At 40.9% G+C, this 19,289-nt stretch overlaps 1 protein-coding gene across 1 annotated transcript in view; it reads left to right on the forward strand.

Annotated features, from left to right (window-relative positions):
• Positions 1 to 505: 505 nt before the first annotated feature.
• The window catches only part of SPOCD1 (SPOC domain containing 1), a 249,628-nt gene continuing 230,844 nt past the window's right edge, over positions 506 to 19,289 (forward strand). Inside the window, exon 1 of the mRNA XM_056556955.1 lies at positions 506 to 624. The gene's annotated coding sequence lies outside the window, so the exon portion shown is untranslated. The remainder of the gene's footprint in view (positions 625 to 19,289) is intronic.

Raw genomic sequence — 19,289 nt, forward strand, 5'->3', positions numbered from 1 at the left:
TACATCTGTACATACACTAGAGTGCAATGCTCTGCACATACCCCCATGTATAGCAGTGTGTGTACTACACACACTGCTATACATAGGGAGTATGCGCAGAGCATTGCACCATAGTGTCTATTCATTCTTATGTGGTGTCCCGGTACAGAACATGGTTCTGTACAGCCCTATGTGGTTTCCCGGTACAGAACATGGTTCTGTACAGCCCCAAAGTCCCCTCAGGTAGAGTCCCTCAGGTCCACAGGGCTCTCCTGCAGAATCCCCCCTAAGTCATATGGTATTCTGTTGTATATTAAGTATGTACATCAATTATAAGTACTGTACAGTGGATGTAAACTGTATATAAAGGTTATTAGGATATTTACCCTGTGTAGGACCTTCCTAAGGTCATGTGATATGTCATGTGCTATGTGATCACATGATATACCCAGAGTTCCATGGGCACAGGTAACCACAGGCAACCAGCTACCAATGGGCTTTAGTCCAGCCCCCTGATATATAAGGGGCTGTAGTCTCCACATTCTCTCTCTTATCTCCTGGACAAGAAAGCAAGCACAAGTCCTGTACAAGTCAAGTCCAGCATATCTAGGCCAAAGCCTATAAACCGGCAGCCACATCAAATCTGTGAGTACAAGTCAAGTCTCTACTGTCCCTGCCAAAGTGATAACAGTAGTACAGTGGCCTGCATCATTATTATAATAACTACAAATCCAAGCAAGCCTGAGAGGTTTCCTGTGTCCCGGTCACCTCTGTGGAAGTTGGCTATTTGTAAAGACTGTTTTCTGCCTTCTTCATCAGTAAAGTTCAAGTTGCATCAAAACCCTATTTTGGACTCTCATTCTTCATATGCTGTTTTTGGGCTGGATGTCGGCGGTGCCCTACACCAAACAACCACATCCTGGCGACACGAACATTAGGGGTTAACAACATCTTGCCCCAGGGGTTAACACCACCTGATCCCACCGCTCACCGCAACACCCGTGGCCCTGCCACTAACTACGGTAGCACACCACATACTTTGGCATCACGAACAGGATACGGGTGTGTGCCTTTAAAGGGGTATTCCGGGAACATTTTTTATTTCACTATGCTACAGGGGCTGTAAAGTTAGTGTAGTTCATAATATAGCGTCTGTATCTGTGTGTGACGGTTTTCTCACAATTCTTATGTGATTTTCACCCCAATATTTATTTTTAGCAGCATACAAAATGACTGCTGTCTCGGATTTTTCCCAGCTTGCAATGCGGTCGAGACCTGACCCACTAGTCAGCTGATGACAGGGAGCCTGTCTGCTTCAATGGGTGGAGAGAGCAATCTGCAACTAATGCAACAGCTGTAGACAACAGCTGGGTGGGGTAGCTGATGTGTGGGAAGGAGGAAAATGGTATCATGGGATTTGTAGGCAAACAAGAAAACTGAAAACAGGAAATACAAGTTCACAGAAAGCTAACCACAGTGTTATGGTAATCTCACAGCATAGCCATTTAGCCCAAGACAAGCACAGATCCTTCCTAAGCATGTCCATTACTGTCTGCCAGGTACATATTAAAATCACTTTATGCTGGATAACCCCTTTAACTATTCAACCACAAGGCCACCCACAACTAGAAACGGGTGTATACCATTGCCACAAGACCACTAGTCCTTCCCCTATGCAGAAATGTGCTTAGAGAATTGTCCGGAATTGTTACAAACTGTGACTGAAATTGCGCCCAAAAGTGTACAGGACATTGTCTGTGAAATTGTGCTTTGCTGGGGCGCTTAAAAAAATAAGGGGGGAGGTGAAGAATACTGTATTGCTGCCATGTGTAAAATTTGGGCTGAAGCCATGCTACGTGCTTCATTACAGATTGTACCTGCAAGGGTTAAGAACCCGAGAAGCGTGCCAAAATGTCCCGCGCTGGTCTGCGACCCATCCCTGGGCGTGGACATCACGTAGCCGTTTCTATGCCAAAGTGGAACTATTGTTATCTGCTTGTTGTTGTCGGGGGACAGGAAGTCAGCGCTGCAACGATGACGTCCTTCCGTCCGGCCACCATTTTGTAGAAGCCTCATATAAAAGAGACACGGCGGCCAGCGCTCTTCAGTCCGGAGATGGCAGAGAGGAGTACAGAGATGGTGGAGCCCACTGGAGCACGTGGAGAGAGCACCAAGATGGCGTTAGCGGAGTGGAAAGTTGAGGCCACAGTGCAACTATTTCAAGACCTGGCTGATCATTTGCAGCGGTTGTCCCTTGGGGCCAAGAAGGCCTACAACCTGCCCCCGCTTCCAGAGGACAACGAATGGCTATCTCCTTACCATAGTACCTGGGGATCTTGGGCAGAAATCGCAACAGAGGAGTCAGAAGTAAGTACCCTGGTGGAGGCCGCATTTTCTACACCCTCTTCTACTTCCAGCCCAGAGAGAGAGCCCCAGGTCCAGAAGCCAACTGAAGCTGCTGCATGCCCACAGTCACCCTCTTTGCCCAAATGGGTGTTCGGCGATGAGCCTGCACTAATCCGTTACATGAGAGAGCACGTCCTTCCCCTGCCAGGGAAGCCACATTTCCCAGTCCCTATAGCCCAGGCCGAAAGGGCCCACAGAGAGGCAGAAGTTGCAGCCATAATAGAGGGACTGAGGGCACAGAAGAGGCAGATGTATGGGCCCAAATTGCTGCCATATGAGGTATGTCAAGAACAGCAGCAAGACACAAAACAGCTGGATGCCCTCTATATCAGAAAGCTTGAGCATCCCCAGGAAGGTGAGCCATCCCTGGAGCGCTGCCACACTACTGTTGTAAAGTTTGATCGAGTTAGGGGGTTTGGCACCCTCCAGGACTGCCGGCATGGAGGCATCATCCTTGTCAATAGGAGAGCTGTCCAAAGAGACTATTTTCCCCCAGCACTGCATTCCCTGGAAAAAGGAGAAATAGTAGAGTACACTCCAGTAAGGAGCCTGCGAGGAGAATGGGCAGCAGCCATTACAAGACCAAAGAACCCCACTCAGCTGCCATTTACCTATTTTCCTTCAGACAACTGGGACGCAGATCCTTTTGGGCTGAGACCAAAGAAGTTTCCAGACGTCACCATTAAGGATGGAGTCTACCTGTCCGAGGTGCCTGCTATGGCTCCCAGGTTCCTCAAGAGATCAAGCTCTTTATCTTCTGTTACAGAGAATGTGCCCAGGCCTACTCTCCCTGAGGAGGTGTGGCCTGATCAGTGGGCACCAACTGATGTGCCTAGGCCTACTCCAGTCACGGAGGTGTGGCCTGATCCAGAGGCACCAACTCATGTGCCTCGGCCTACTCAAAATGTCAAAGAGGTTTGGCCGGACCAACAGGCACCTATAATATCCACAGAGGCGCAAGCTGCTGCTATGAGTGTAGTGGTCACTGTCTGCCTGACCATTTCTTAGTCAAGATTAACCCAAGATTAACTCATGTTAACCCCATGGAGGGGGTCCAGTCTCGCGCTCCTAGGTTTATCTCTCAACCTAGGAAGCCTACAGATAGGCGAGACTGGGAAAATAAAAGAGTGCCCACTTAAAGTTGTGTACAATGACTATACCTATTGTGGGTATATGACTAACTGTTCTGTACACAAGTACATTCTTAGTGTTCCAGGTTTCTACCTCCAAGCAACGTTTAAGAAGAGTACCTGACAGACTTTCGTCAAACCAGTTTATCCTGCAACGTTTTTGTAAGTCTTGTGCCCAGCTTCGGCCGAGAGACTCCTTGCTGTAGGAGATCTTATTAAGAAATGTGCCCTGATACGGCCGTGATTCTGACCAGAGACTCTATAAAGTATTGGGACTACTGAGCAATACGTGAACTTTATTGTATATGTGGTAAAAGTAATATATTTTGTGCCCCATTTTGCACTCCAAAATATCAGGTGGTTCTAACCTGATCATCTCAGTTATCTTGCTGGTAGTACTGAACCCTTGTGTCTCTACGCAATAAAAGTTATGCTTAATAAAATGTAGTAAAGTGTAAATGGTTTACTGTACACAAGTACAGAATTGTATAAAGGTGTTCTGGTATCACATAGGTGCTGTCCCACTTCCTCTGGGAGAAACGAGAAAACCACCTTCACACTAATGCCTAACATCAAGATATCTAGACTGACTTAAATAGTGTACACACATAAGTTCAGTACACATAAACTTAAATAGTGTACACACATAAATTCAGTACACATAAATCACAAAAGTCATGTACATCAGTCACAAACTTCAGTCAAATGTACATCAGGGACTGTAACTTTCTTATATCAGTCCAAACCACAGTTAGTAACTAAAATGTCAGGTAACTAATGCAATTTCTTCTTGTCTTTGCGTGTCCAGGGTACTTTACTGGCCAGAAGGTATTCCTGTAGCTAACCAAATGCACGTACAAAAGTAAGGTAACAGAATGTCAAATGTTATCTAAAATAAAGTGTTCTAGGGGTAAGTGTGTAATGCCAATAGACCTTAGTAGCCAAGGCATTGGGCAGAAAGCGGTATAATGTCATGTCTAACAGAAAAGAACAAATAAATAAATAGTGATATAATGTCAAAGAGTATGTATAAGCATTGTCGTCACCATGCATACCAAGTCTAATAGTCAAATATTCCGTCAAATGTCTGTCATAGTCAGATATATCATAGTACTAATCAAATGTCGTAGTACTCATAAAATGTGATGTCATAGTCATAATAAAATGTTTCTAGTCAGTCAGAAATGTATAGTCAGCTACGTTTGTTATATGCATAGTCACTAATTGTGCATAATCCATAGTCATACCTACTAAAAATAGAAAAAAAAGGTTATGTCATAAATAAGTCATGTTGTTATAGTCATAGATATATTCATAAGATAATGAATCCTTATCTAAAGCAAGTCCTAGACTTTTTTCTGTTCTTCAGATTTGTAGAGCATGTATGGACATTATATACAGAGACTTTTATCACCAGTTCATCAGTTTTCATATTCATTTCATCAGCCAGGAATTGGATGTTGTATGTATTGCTTCATGACTGCATATGGCCCAGTGGCCATTTCGCTCGTCTCCCTAAGGGGACAGACGTCGAGGGCGACTTATATTAAGTAAGGGGGTTTGTGGTGTCCCGTACAGAACATGGTTCTGTACAGTCCTAAAGTCCCCTCAGGTAGAGTCCCTCAGGTCCACAGGGCTCTCCTGCAGGGTCCCCCCTAAGTCATATGGTATTCTGTTGTATATTAAGTATGTACATCTATTATAAGTACTGTACAGTGAATGTAAACTGTATATAAAGTTTTTTAGGATATTTACCCTGTATAGGACCTTCCTAAGGTCATGTGATATGTCATGTGCTATGTAATCACATGATATACCCAGAGTTCCATGGGCACAGGTAACCACAGGCAACCAGCTACCAATGGGCTTTAGTCCAGCCCCCTGATATATAAGGGGCTGTAGTCTCTATTCTAGCTCTCTTTAGACCTGGACAAGAAAGCAAGCACAATTCCTGTACAAGTCAAGTCCAGCATATCTAGGCCAAAGCCTATAAACCGGCAGACACATCAAATCTGTGAGTACAAGTCAAGTCTCTACTGTCCCTACCAAAGTGATAACAGTAGTACAGTGGCCTGCATCATTATTATAATAACTACAAATCCAAGCAAGCCTGAGAGGTTTCCTGTGTCCTGGTCACCTCTGTGGAAGTTGGCTATTTGTAAAGACTGTTTTCTGCCTTCTTCATCAGTTCAAGTTGCATCACAACCCTGTTTTGGACTCTCATTCTTCATATGCCGTTTTTGGTCTGGTTGTCGGAGGTGCCCTACACCAAACAACCACATCCTGGTGTCACGAACATTAGGGGTTAACAACATCTTGCCCCAGGGGTTAACACCATCTGGTCCCGCCACTCACTGCAACACCCGTGGCCCTGCCGCTAACCACGGTGGCACACCACACTTATGTTAGCGGGAGTGGGCGAGATTGGACAAACATTTTAGCAGGAGTGGGCGGGATTGGACACATATGTTTCGGGAGCGGGCGGAGTGGAGCCAACACCCTGCAGGAGTGTGCAGGATTGGTCAAAAAATCATCAGGAGCAGGCAGGAGCGGGATTGAAAAAACAGTCCCACACAGGGCTCTAGTACAGTGTATAAATTAAAGGGGTTATCCAGGAAAAAACTTTTTTTTTTTATATATATATATCAACTGGCTACAGAAAGTAAAACAGATTTGTAAATTACTTCTATTAAAAATGTTTTTTATTCCTTTCAGTACTTATTAGCTGCGGAAGCTGAGTTGTTCTTTCCTGTCTAAGTGCTCTCTGATGACACGTTTCTCGGGAACCGCCCAGTTTAGAAGCAAATCCCCATAGCAAACCTCTTCTACTCTGTGCAGTTCCCGAGACAAGCAGAGATGTCAGCAGAGAGCACTGTTGCCAGACAGAAAACAACAACTCAACTTCAGCAGCTGATAATTATTGAAAGGATTAAGATTTTTTTTTTTTTTTATTGAAGTAATTTTACAAATCTGTTTAACTTTCTGGAGCCAATTGATATAAAAAAAAAGTTTTTCCCTGGAATACCCCTTTAATACATAACATAACACATCAATATATCACATTATAACAGGTCAGACAATGGAGCAGTGGGCCCAACATATAAACACTAGAGATGCCCGAGGGAATCTTAAGCCCACAGTACATCCTTTGGTGCTGGGACACCACAGCAGCAGATCTTAGACTTTCCTTTGCATGCTGTCTTGGTACTTCACTGCTATCTATGTTTGACTCTTGATTGTGCTGACTCTGTGTTTGTGACTTTGTACTTTATCTGACCATTTGTTACTGACCAGGTCTGCAGCCTGCAGCCTTACTGTGTACAGGGAAATAATCTAGGTGTGTGTCCCACAATGTTTTCATTCTTTCTTGGGGGATCTTGAAGAATACCAAACACATACACACCAATGAGAGATGAGGGTACAGGTAAAGCAGAGATGAGTGGCCATGTACACTACTCATTCAAAACTTTTGTGCCCTACCCAGAAAGGTGGCAATTCTTGCCAACAAGGGATTGTGGCTTCAGTGTGCACTACAATTTAGGCACACATTTTTAAGTCAACTAATAGTTGTTCTAGAGTCATACCGGATAATCTAAAAACAACCAAGATTTATAAATCAGGATGCACCGCATTGATAAATCTTGTGCATTTGTAGTCTGTCTAAATTTAAGAATTAACTTTTTTATTTTTATTTTTTTTTATCTGAGTTACCAAGAAATGTTCAGAGATTGTATGTCTGAATCCAGCAGAATTATTAATAAAGCTCTTGATTATAACACAAAATCAGTGCAAGATAAATTGTTTAATGTATTGAAAGGGGTACTCCGGTGGAAAACTTTTTTTTTTTTTTTAATCAACTGGTGCCAGAAAGTTAAACAGATTAGTAAATTACTTCTATTGAAAAATCTTAATCCTTCCAGTACTTATTAGCTACTGAATACTCCAGAGGAAATTCTTTTCTTTTTGGAACACAGAGCTCTCTGCTGACATCATGACCACAGTGCTCTCTGCTGACATCTCTGTCCATTTTAGGAACTGTCCAGAGCAGCATATGTTTGCTATGGGGATTTTTTCCTACTCTGGACAGTTCTTAAAATGGACAGCAGATGTCAGCAGAGAGCACTGTGGTCATGATGTCAGCAGAGAGCCCTGTGTTCCAAAAAGAAAAAAAATTCCTCTGTAGTATTCAGCAGCTAATAAGTACTAGAAGGATTACGATTTTTTTAATAGAATTAATTTACAAATCTGTTTAACTTTCTGGTACCAGTTGATTTAAAAAAAAAAAAAAAAAAAAAAGTTTTTCCCTTCAAACAGCCACTATACTTTTTATAGAACAACTTTATATGTGCACTGTATTAAAAGATAGGCATTTGATGTTATTTTTAATTTTTACTATTTGTTATGTATAATATCTCACATCAGTGAGTACACCCCTTCATTTTTATAAATATTTTTTATTTTATAATTTCATGTTTCAACATTGAAGAAATAACACTCTGCTACAATGTAAAGTATTATAGTGCACAGCCTGTATAACAGTGTTTAACCCCTTAAGGACCAATACAAATAAACCTGTACGCCCCTGAAAGACCAGGCCTGTTTTTTCAAATCGGGGATGTCTGTCTTTATTAGAGAATAACTCTGGTAACATTTTGCCAATCACGATAATTCTGACATTGTTTTTTTGTCACAAGTTGTCCTTCATGTGCATAGTAAAAGTAAGCCGATATCATTTGTAGTTTTTTTTTACAATGTAAAAAATCATGAAATTTTTACAAAAAAATACGATTTTTTGCTATTTTAACACTAATAGGTTGAATATATTTATACTTACTGACCAAATAGTTTATGAAACTTATACTTTCAGATGTCTACTTTATTTTGACGTCATTTTTTTGTTTTTAATTAACATTTTAAATTAGTTAGAAGCCTAACAATTTAACTTGAAATTTTGAAAATGTTGAAAATTTGAAAAGTACATATTTTTTTGTGTGCTATGCAAGGTTTGCAGAAATTAAAAGGTAGTAGAACATAGGAACACCCCCCCCCCAAATTACCCCATTTTAAAAACCAGACCCCTCAAGGGGTACAGTGCGTATTGTAACACCATAGTTTTTGGCAGGAATTATTACAAAGTCAGTGTTAAAAATTTGAATTAGCAATTTTTCACAAATGCATCATTTGGGGGGCATATTTTTTGTACATCACTTCTGATATTGAAAGAAATGCACACTATATTTTATTTAGCTGCTTGTCCCATGTTCGGAAATACCCCCGCTTTGGCCATATATGGTTCCTTGGCCGCGTGGTAGGACTCAGAAGGAGAGGAGCGCCATTTGGCTTTCAGGGCAGAACAGTACCCCCACCGCCACAAGTGACCCCATTTATATACCGCACCCCTACAAGTTATTGGCTGGACCAGGGACCTCTCTGATTGGTCCTTGGTCGGCTGGCAGTATAACGCGTCTGTCTGTGACAGTTAAGGCTCCTGATGGATATATCAGCCATGTTGTGGGAATAAGAACCCGCTCATGGCTAATATATCCATCAATGCTGCGGCTGGGTAGCTCAGTGTGTCCGCTCATGACTGCTGGCGGGAAATCCGCCGCTATGAGTGGACACACAAAGCTACCCAGCCGCAGCAGGGAGCTCATTACCGTGACTGCTGCATAATGTGTAGGATCACATGGTGGACATCCGCAGCATATTACATGCTGCTGAGTATGTCCGCCAACGCGATCCTACACATTATGCTTTTTTTTTTATTAGATTCATTTAATAAATGTATTTTTAAAATATATATATATATAATTTTTTTTTTTACACTTTCATTACATTTTTATCTATTTTTACACTTTTATTTTATTTATTTATTTATTTTTACACTTTTTAATGCTTTGGAATACTTAGTATTCCAAAGCATTGCAGTTATATGCTGCCTGCCAGTTTTCACTAGCAGGCAGCATATTAGAACGTGCCTCTGGCACGTCCTTTCAGGAAATACCCAGGGCAGACCTGGGGTCTTTGTAGGACCCCCGGCTGCCCAGGTATGCAGCAGCACCCCGCGATGCTCCGGGGTGCTGCAGGAGAGACAGATGGAGCCCCCTCCCTCTGTCAGAACTCCTTACAGCGCGCGGTCACTTCCGACCGCGGCTGTAAGGGTTAAAACTGCCGGGACCAAAGTTTACTTCTGTCCTGGCAGTGCAGCAGGGTCCTGGCTGTGTGATACAGCCGAGTCCCTGCCAGGATCTTGTGGGTGCACTGGGCAGCACCCACGAGAATAATGGGCGAGTATAGACGTCCAGGTGCGGGAACCGCCGCCAACCTGGACGTCTATACTTGTCCGTGGTCGTTATCGGTTTAACCCCTTAAGGACCACAGGTTTTTCAGTTTTTGCACTTTTGTTTTTTCCTCATCGCCTTCAAAAAATCATAACGCTTTCAATTTTGCACCTACAGCCTCATATGAGGCTTATTTTTTGCACCACCAATTGGTGTAATGACAACAATGATTTCACAACAAAATTTACGGCAAACCCAGAAAAAAATATTTGTGGGGCAAAATTGGAAAATAAACACCATTTTATAACTATTGGGGTATTCCGATTCTACACAGTGCACTTTTCAGTAAAAATGACACCATACATTTATTCTGTAGGTCCATACAGTTACACTGATACCCAATTTATATAGGTTTTCTTTATTTTACTTATTTTACTACTTTAAAAAAATTATAATTTCATTCACCAAAATTAGTGTGTTTAAAATTGTCCTCTTCTGACCCTATAACTTTTTTATTTTTCCGTATACGGTGTGATATGGGGCAAATTTTTTGCACCATGATTTGTATCATGTATCAAGTTTTCCTCTGTACCATTTTTGTTTTGATGTGACTTTTTGATAATTTTTTTATAAAAATTTTTTGAGTTTACAAAGTGACCAAAAGTACGCAACGGACTTTTGTATTTTTTTAACGTATATGCCATTGACCATGCGGTTTAATTAAAGTTATATTTTTACAGTTTAGACATTTACGCATGCGACGATGCCACATATGTTTATTTTTATTATTTTTTTTATATTTTTTATATGGAATTTGGGAAAACTTTAAATTTTTAATAAGGAAGGGTTAATGTATGTTTTTAAAAAAAAAAACTTTTATTAACCTTTTTTTTATTTTTTATACTTAATTAGTCCCCTTAGGGGACTTTTAGGAGGAATCATTAGATTCCTCATACAGATCAATGAGGTTCCATAGAACCACATTGATCTGTGTGATCTGCGCTCCATTGATAAAGCCTGGTCCTGCCAGGCTTTATCAATGTGAGAGCTGGGTGCAGCAAGGAAGCAGAGGTAAGCCCTCAGGCTACTTCCACAGTGGATCGTGTGGAGGAGCGATCCACCCCACTGGACCACCAGGGAGCGTTTACAGGGTTCTTTAGACGCCGCTGTCAGCTTTGACAATGGCGATCTAAAGGATTAATAGCCGCCCGCTGCAATCGCCGCATGTCGGTTATTAAGGCTGGCCCTCAGCTACAAAAAACTGCTTTTTTTTAAAATCAACTGGTTCCGGAAAGTTAAAAAAGATTGTTAAATTAGTTCTTTTAAAAAATCTTAATCCTTCCAGTATCAGCTGCTGTATGTTCCAGAGGAAGATGAGTTGTTCTTTTCTGTCTGATCACAGTGCTCTCTGCTGACACCTCTGTCCGTGTCAGGAACTCTCCAGAGTAGGAGCAAATCCTCATAGCAAACCTCTCCTACTCTGGACAGTTCCTGACATGGACAGAAGTCTCAGCAGAGAGAACTGTGGTGAGACTGAAAAGAACAACTCAACTTCCTCTGGAACATACAGCAGTTGATAAGTCCTGGAAGGATTAAGATTTTTTTAATAGAAATAATTTACAGATCTGTTTAACTTTCTGGAACCAGTTGATTGGAAAAACTTGTTTTCCACCTGAGTACCCCTTTAAGCCTCTGGGGCATAGAGTTCACCAGAGCTTAACACGTTGTCACTGGAGTCCTCTTCTACTCCTCCATGACGACATCACAGAGCTGGTGGATGTTAGAGACCTTGCGCTCCCCCACCTTCCATTTGAGGAAGCCCCACAGATACTCAATAGGATTTAGGTCTAGATACATGCTTGACCAGTCCATCACTTTTAACCCTCAGCATCTTTAGCAAGGCAGTGTTCACCATGGAGGTGTGTTTGGGGTTGTTATCATGTTGGAATACTGCCCTGCAGCCCAATCTCCAGAGGGAGGGAATCATGCTCTGCTTCAATATGTCACAGTACAAGTTGGCATGTATGGTTCCCTCAATGAACTGTAGCTCCCCAGTGCAAGCAGCATTCATGTAGGCCCAGACCATGACCCTCCCACCACCATGTTTGACTGTAGACAAGACACAGAACACACTTTGTCCTCCTCACATGGTTGCCCCACACACACGTGACACAATCTGAACCAAATAAGAGTTTGCTTGTCTTGCTAGCAGGCTTTCTTTGGCTTCATCTTTAAAGGAGGCTTCCTTTTGGGATGACATGCAGACTATTCTGGAACTATGGAATTTGTCCTGTGAAACCGCTCTATAGTCTTGCCCACTGTGCTGCAGCTTAGTTTAAGGGTCTTGGCAATCTTCTTATTGCCTATGCCATATTTATTTAGTTTTGAGGATCTTTGAATGTCCAATGACCAGTATTAGAGAGAGTGATAACACCTAATATAAGACACCTACTCACCATTTACACCTGAAACCTTTTAACACTTATTTGTCACATGAAACCGGCGAAGGACAATGGCTAATTGGGCCCAATATTGACTTTTGTTGCCAAGATTTGTTGCCATTGAGTTATTTTGAGGGGACACAACATTAACCACTGTTATACAGACTGTTCACTCACTACTTTACATTGTAGCAGAGTCATTTCTTCAGTGTTGTCACATGAAAAGATATAATAAAATATTTACAAAAATATGAGGATCTACTCAATTATGTGAGATAATGTACATATGTCTCTGCAACAGATTACAACATGAAATAAACAAAGTCATTAATTAATTATTAATGATCAAAAAAGTTTCCTCTTGAGCATCTTTTCTACATTCAATACAGGAATATGGGTGCACTACTGTGGTAGATGTATACAGTGACATTGGCTATCCCTCAACATGTTAAAATTGAGACATTCGCCAGTGTATCCTTATATGAAGGACACACCAGAGCCCGCACACCAACGCCAAGGTTTCTCAAAATGGCGCGGGACCTACGCTAATCCTACCTGTGCGTGATAAGCAAAACAGGGGCCAGTGGACAATTACGGCAGCATTGGGTCGACTCACAACCTCTTCCCAGATACCCTCCAGCGTGACTGAGCACACATGCAATGGAAGGAGGGAGGCAAGTTGCAAGCCCCACCTGAGTTGGCTAATATGGGTGCCTGGCCTCACAGGTGCTACCTTAATGCTGCCTTGAAGATATTCAAGGCGCATTAATTATGGAGTTTACACACCTCCAAGTATAAAATTTAAACAAACAACAAAAAACGTGGTCTCAAATGGCTGGAGGTGCTCAACCCCAAATGCGGTTGTGCATTTATACTGGGGGAGCAGATCCTGCCCTTGTAGTCCGTTGCTAAGGGCGATCCCCAGCATAAAAATGCATACAATGGAGGATGCCTGCAGCGAACTACAAGTGCCACAATAGAATCCTGCACAAGATAGAAGGTGTGGATGTGTAACAATTTTCTACATTGTCTCAGCATGAGACCTTGGCGCAGCATGACTGGATGCAGAAAGAAGGGTTTAGCAATAGTCTGTGACATATAAACAACTAGCCATATTAAAAATGAAAGCCAGTCATTGAACAGTGTGGGACAAGCAGTTAGTTTTAGCTGTCACATTCCACTTTTAATTTCATCTTGACTAATTGGAGAAGTCTTACTTCATCATACAAGCCTCAATGTAGATGTCAGAATGATGCTGGTTGTAGCACTATAAAGAGGAGAAATGGAGGTTACCTTCTCAGAGATCCGCATGACATCTTTTTTTTCGGCTTCATTTTAAAGCCTAAATATACGTCAAGATGATGAGAATTATTGAGGATGAAGTACGAGATGCTTGAAAGAGTTTCTTTTTGCATATGTCAGAATGAAATCACTTTCAAAGCTATGGGAGATTTGCATACACTGCTCTGTAGGATTTACCTTTCAAAGCTCTACTCCCGGGAGATAGAAAGAGAGAGAGAGAGAGAGGATTGTTCTAATTTCAAAACCTTATCAAGGACAAGGGCATACAGTGGGAAACAAGGACGCCCTGCTGAATTTCCCTGGCTAATTAATTCCAGCCTTGTTAAATTCCCCTATTATTGGTGTATAAGCAGATGCTGTTTAATTGTAAAAAATAGATTGGAATTTTATTTGCTAAAGGTTGTTAAAGGCCTGTTACTGTTGTGCTTGTAGCATCAAGTTTTTGGGCGATGGAACAAGTCGAAGCATCTGCTAATAAAGAACAACATTTATGGATTCTACTTCTCTTCATGGATTTAGTCATCTGTCAATGAGATCCGACTAAAGTAGAACAGTACATAAAGTGCATATGTCACTTCAACTTTACAGTAACATACCTCCCAACTTTTGCTGAGAGCAAAGAGGGACAAGCCACGCCCACTAATCATGCCCTTGGCCACACCCCTAGCCACACTCCATCACGCCAGCACATGCAGAATGGGAATACCTCTTTAACAGCAATAATGTTGTCAGTCTGTCATTTAAGTTTAGGAGGACGTCCTATACAGATGACAGACTGACAATAAAACCCCATCATTACCACAATTGACCATATAAAAGATTAAATACAGTTGTATAAGGTGACTAACAACAATCCCCATCATTACCACAATAGACAATAAATGAGATTATATACAGTTACATCAGGTGACGTCTTCTCTGATTGGAATTGGTCACTTTCCTTTACTTCTCCATCCAGCACAGACTATTATGATGATTTCTTCCAGCTACTTCTCTCTGCAGAACCTGATGGAAAAAAACATTTTAGGTCCTGCATTTCTCCAAGACCTATAATGCCCCAAACTGTAATAATAGGTGACCCGAGTAGGTAGGGCCTCTCCAGAAAGAGTTGCCCCTGTAGGTAAATCTGCCAGATAGCTGTCCACTGTATGAAAACCCCTATATAATGTAGATAGTAGGTAGGCCCCCTATTAGCTGGACAGGAATGTAGTAGATAGTTCCCCAGGTAGGCAGCAGTTCCCCCACATTAAGTGGGCAGCAGTTCTCCCACATTAGGTAGGCAGCAGTTCCCCCACATTAGATAGGCCCGCCAATGGCTCTTCACCCTGTCAAACTTTTTACCGAGGGGAACATTTAACTGTAGATGCATCATAAGAGGCATTTAAAGTTAAATGCGGGACATGTGGGGGCTGTTCCGGGTAAGCGGAACATCACGCTAAAAGTGGGAATGTCCCACCGGATCTGGGAAAGTTGGGAGGTATGCAGTAACAATATATTTGAGATACTGTGTATACTGATATATTTGGCAATCAAGATGGCATACTATTCATATTTTATGTAAATATCAGCTACAGGTTAAAGCAAAATTGTACCTTGTTTACATAAATCAAAGGGAAGAATTTTTTGGGCAGAAATTAAACACGTAATACCAATAGTATTTATCTGAAAAGTTTTTACAGTTTATTAGTAGACCAGTTGCAATTTGAAAAGCCCACTCAACATCATCATGACTTAGGATAACACAGTTGCACAAAAATTGTTTATAGGATAAGATCATATATGCATGCTTTCCTAGGCTGAGTTCACACAGTGTAAAATTAAAACAAAAATACTGCAGTAAAATAAATATTCAATAATGTGTTATAGGCTAAAGTAACATTTGGTGACAAACAAAAACAATACATAAAAAGCTGCTATTTCAGCCTATGTTCAGCGTATGTTGTTCACACAGTATTTTGGTCAGTATTTTTTATCCAAAACCAGGAGTGGAACCAACATAGAAAAAGCTACAAATTTTTCCATTATAGTTTTTCTTTTTGCTCCACTCCTGGTTTTGCTTAAAAATACTAACCAAAGTACTGATCAATATTCTGTGTGTGATTATACCCTATAAAGGTTCACCCTAGCCCATAGGTGGGAAATTTATCATTGTCCCAAATTTTTGTGCAATGTGTAAAAAAGAAACAATTTTTTTTGCAAATCATTTAGAATCTTTCAAGAAAACGATGTGAATGTAGTGTGGCGTGGTTAGCTTTTTGCAGTGGTCAGTCTTTTTTGACTTTTTAAAGTTGTTGGGTATTTTTTGCGCAATATCATCCCAGCCTGGACCCCATTTAGAAACTTATCTACACTTAAACTAATTTAAATTTAAGTACGGCTAAAAAGGGGTCTCTGTTTCTATATGGAAATAACACCAATAGCTTAAAGGAAAACTGTCAGCCTGTTCACCCACACTAAATCCACATCCAATATACTGGGTTATCGAGGGGTCACTTACTTAAATATGTCCAGTAGGTCCTGAGATATGTCCCCCAAAAGATCCCCCGCTGAATTCAATGAATTGCGCAAATGGCAGGGGCATAGCTATAGAGGTAGCAGAGGTAGCAGTCGCACCGGGGCCCTGGTGCCTAAGGGGGCCCCAAAGCACATCTTCCTCATAAGAGACCAGTATTATAAAAGGCACATGGGGCCCTGTTGCAGATTTTGCATCGCGGCCCAGAAGCTACAAGCTATGCCTCCGGCATGGGGGGATGTGGAATCACAGACAATGGCCCTCATTTTCTATTGCAAACCCAACATGTTTTGTGGGATTTTGTGCCAGACTCTGGCATATTGCGCCAGAAATTCTGTATGCGCCAGAATTTGCGCCAGAATTGAAAAAAGCTCGACTAACTCTCCATTTTACTAAGGAAACCCTACAAAGGGGCGTGGCTGTCGGGAAAAGGAGCGTGGTCACCGAAAAGGGGCGTGTTCCCGAAATTTTCACAAAAAAACAACATATTTACTAAGGTTTCCACAGAAAATGTAATGAATTTCAGCTGAGGAAAACCCTACAGATCAGACAGATGTGTAAAAAAAGCAAAATGTAGGGAAAGTGAAAAATGTAGGGAAACCTTAGTGAATACTGTGGAAAAAAAATTGTAGGGAATTAAAACTCACAAGGAAACCTACACTCCACTCCACTTAGCAAATCAGGGCCAATGAATGTGTAAATTTAGCCAGCGAAGCCCCGTCCCCTGCGCATCATTCACTGAATTTAGCAGAGGATCTTCTGGGAGACATCTCAGGATCTCAGGAACGAATGATGTGATGCTGGAAAAGTCTTTCATCACTCCAAGTGACAAAGCTTAGATGAAGAGGACTGGATGGGAGTGGAGGGAAGTGGAGTGGACCGGAGTAGAGGGAAGGTAAGTGAGATTTACCCACATACATTGGGGGGGTGGGCTTCAAGCCCATAAGAGTGGAAAATTACCTACCTACCTGGAGAAGTCACATACTATTATATTCAGTGTAAAGTAGTGTCACAAATCCCTATATAGAGTATAGAGTAGTATGTGACCCAGTAGGGCTTCAGATGGCGACCAGAATGGTACCCAGTGTCCCAAAGATTTTTCAAATGGTGACAAGTCTTTTTACCATTTGCAGCTAGCCCTGCTGCTTTTTTTGGAACAGTAACTTTAGCCCCTTGAAGAACATTTTCAGTTTTGTGCAGCTATATAAGGGCTGTTTTTTTTTATTTTTTTTTGCATGACATTGTACTTTGTAATTACACCTTTTTTATGACATTCACTGTGCCGTTATCTTTATTCCTCAGATTGGTAAGATTCTAACAATACCCAATTTACAGTATATAGTTTCTATAATTTTTTACTACTACAAAAAAAAAAGTTTTCTGACCCCTATAAAGTTTTATGTCTACACAGCTGTATAGGGGCTAATTTTTTGCACAATAATCTTAGTTTTGATTAGAAACAAATGTATCCAGCTCACTTCTGCACATGCGCTCGGACTGGACTCGCCAACCGTTTCGTGGAAAAGGAACTTCTTTATTCAGTTGCCATGGGAAACAACAGGGACCTAAGTAACGTGATGCGTTTTGGCCCACAGGGCCTTATTCATAAAAGGCTAATGGCCCTGTGGGCCGAAACGCGTCACATTACTTGAGTCCCTGTTATTTCCCATGGCAACTGAATAAAGAATTTCCTTTTCCATGAGTTGGCGCTGGACATTCCTTTTCTTAGTTTTGATTAGTACCATATTGCCATTGATCATGCTTGGTGATGGCGTTTTATTCTATTTTATGTGGTATGTTATGTAACCAAAAACACAATCCAGGCAATTTTTTTTTTTTTTAAACATTTACGTAATTGACCAAGCAGTTTCATAATTTCATTATATTATGTTTCTATAGTTCGGACATTTTCACACATGACAATACCAAATATGTTTCATGCTTTTTTTTTTTTTTTGCAACATCACCACAACCGTCTCGCAACTTGCATATCTTTTTTTATTGATGAGTGTCAGTGAGGGCCTCAAGTTCAGGTTTTGCTTAAGACCTCACAAAGTCTAGAGCAGCATCTGTGTGTAGTACTGGGGTCACCACTATATGGGCACTGTATGGGAGTTATGTTGGTCTGTGTATACTGCTGTTTATTCAGTATCAGTATGGTAGTAATATCCTGCTATTATGTGGTGGTAATGGCGGTCATGGTGTGACAGAATTATTTGTTCCTTGTATAGCCACTCTCTCTATAGTAAGTTAACCATTGTTATCTGAAAAATCACTTATTATATATAATGTAATGGTTGTTAGTTTGGACCTTGGCTAACCTTGCATTTGTAGTGTTATAATCTTTCTTAGGGGTTCTATCTAACGTGTACAGTAGGCATTTCACATATAAAGTGGCACTTAAATGTTCACAGAATTCCTATTGAAATGAGCATTTGCAAGAGAACATCTAGATGATAGTCCTATTGAAAGGGAAAACTTGTTTTACACTAAATATTCCAGAAACACATGGCTTATCCTGATGGACAAGTAATAATATATAAAAAAAAGATTATCAGCTCAGAGAGGTGATGGTTACAGGATTATCTCTTATGAGAATGACTGTGAAGAATGATATTAATAACTCTTACTTCAACTCTGGCACTATAAATACTCAGGGAGTCACATACAAAATTTAATTTTCTTTTATTCTGTACCATGTTGGCAGGAAAAAAACAGGTATAATAACTGTGTGTACATTACTATGTGCCATAATGTCTATACACATATAGAGGGGACATGTGAAAATGGAGCACAATTCAAACAGTGCATGAATGTAAGTGAATTTGGAGTTGGTACTTTATACATTTAGTAGTATAATATGACCAATAATACCCAAACGGACAACTAAGACCTGGAAGTGAAAAATTATTATTATGACTGAGCAGTATGTAAGTGACCAAGTACTATCGATTAATCCAGGTACTGGTGTTGGCTATAGGTATGTGAACTCCAAACAGAATTAGCAAATAACCAGAAAGAGAAAAACGGAGTCACTTATAAAACATATATCATTTTATTAATTCCGTGGAATGTAAGTACATAAAAATTGTATATATATTAATTAAAAATATTATTTTTCAAGGAGGAATAAGGCTAAAAGGTGGTGTCACCAGCTCTGCAATGAAGGCTGGGTATAGTGTATATATTACTGGATCCACCACAATGAGATAGAAAAGATACAATAATCTTGCACACA

This window comes from Hyla sarda, chromosome 2, assembly GCF_029499605.1.
Source record: "Hyla sarda isolate aHylSar1 chromosome 2, aHylSar1.hap1, whole genome shotgun sequence".
Taxonomy (NCBI): domain Eukaryota; kingdom Metazoa; phylum Chordata; class Amphibia; order Anura; family Hylidae; genus Hyla; species Hyla sarda.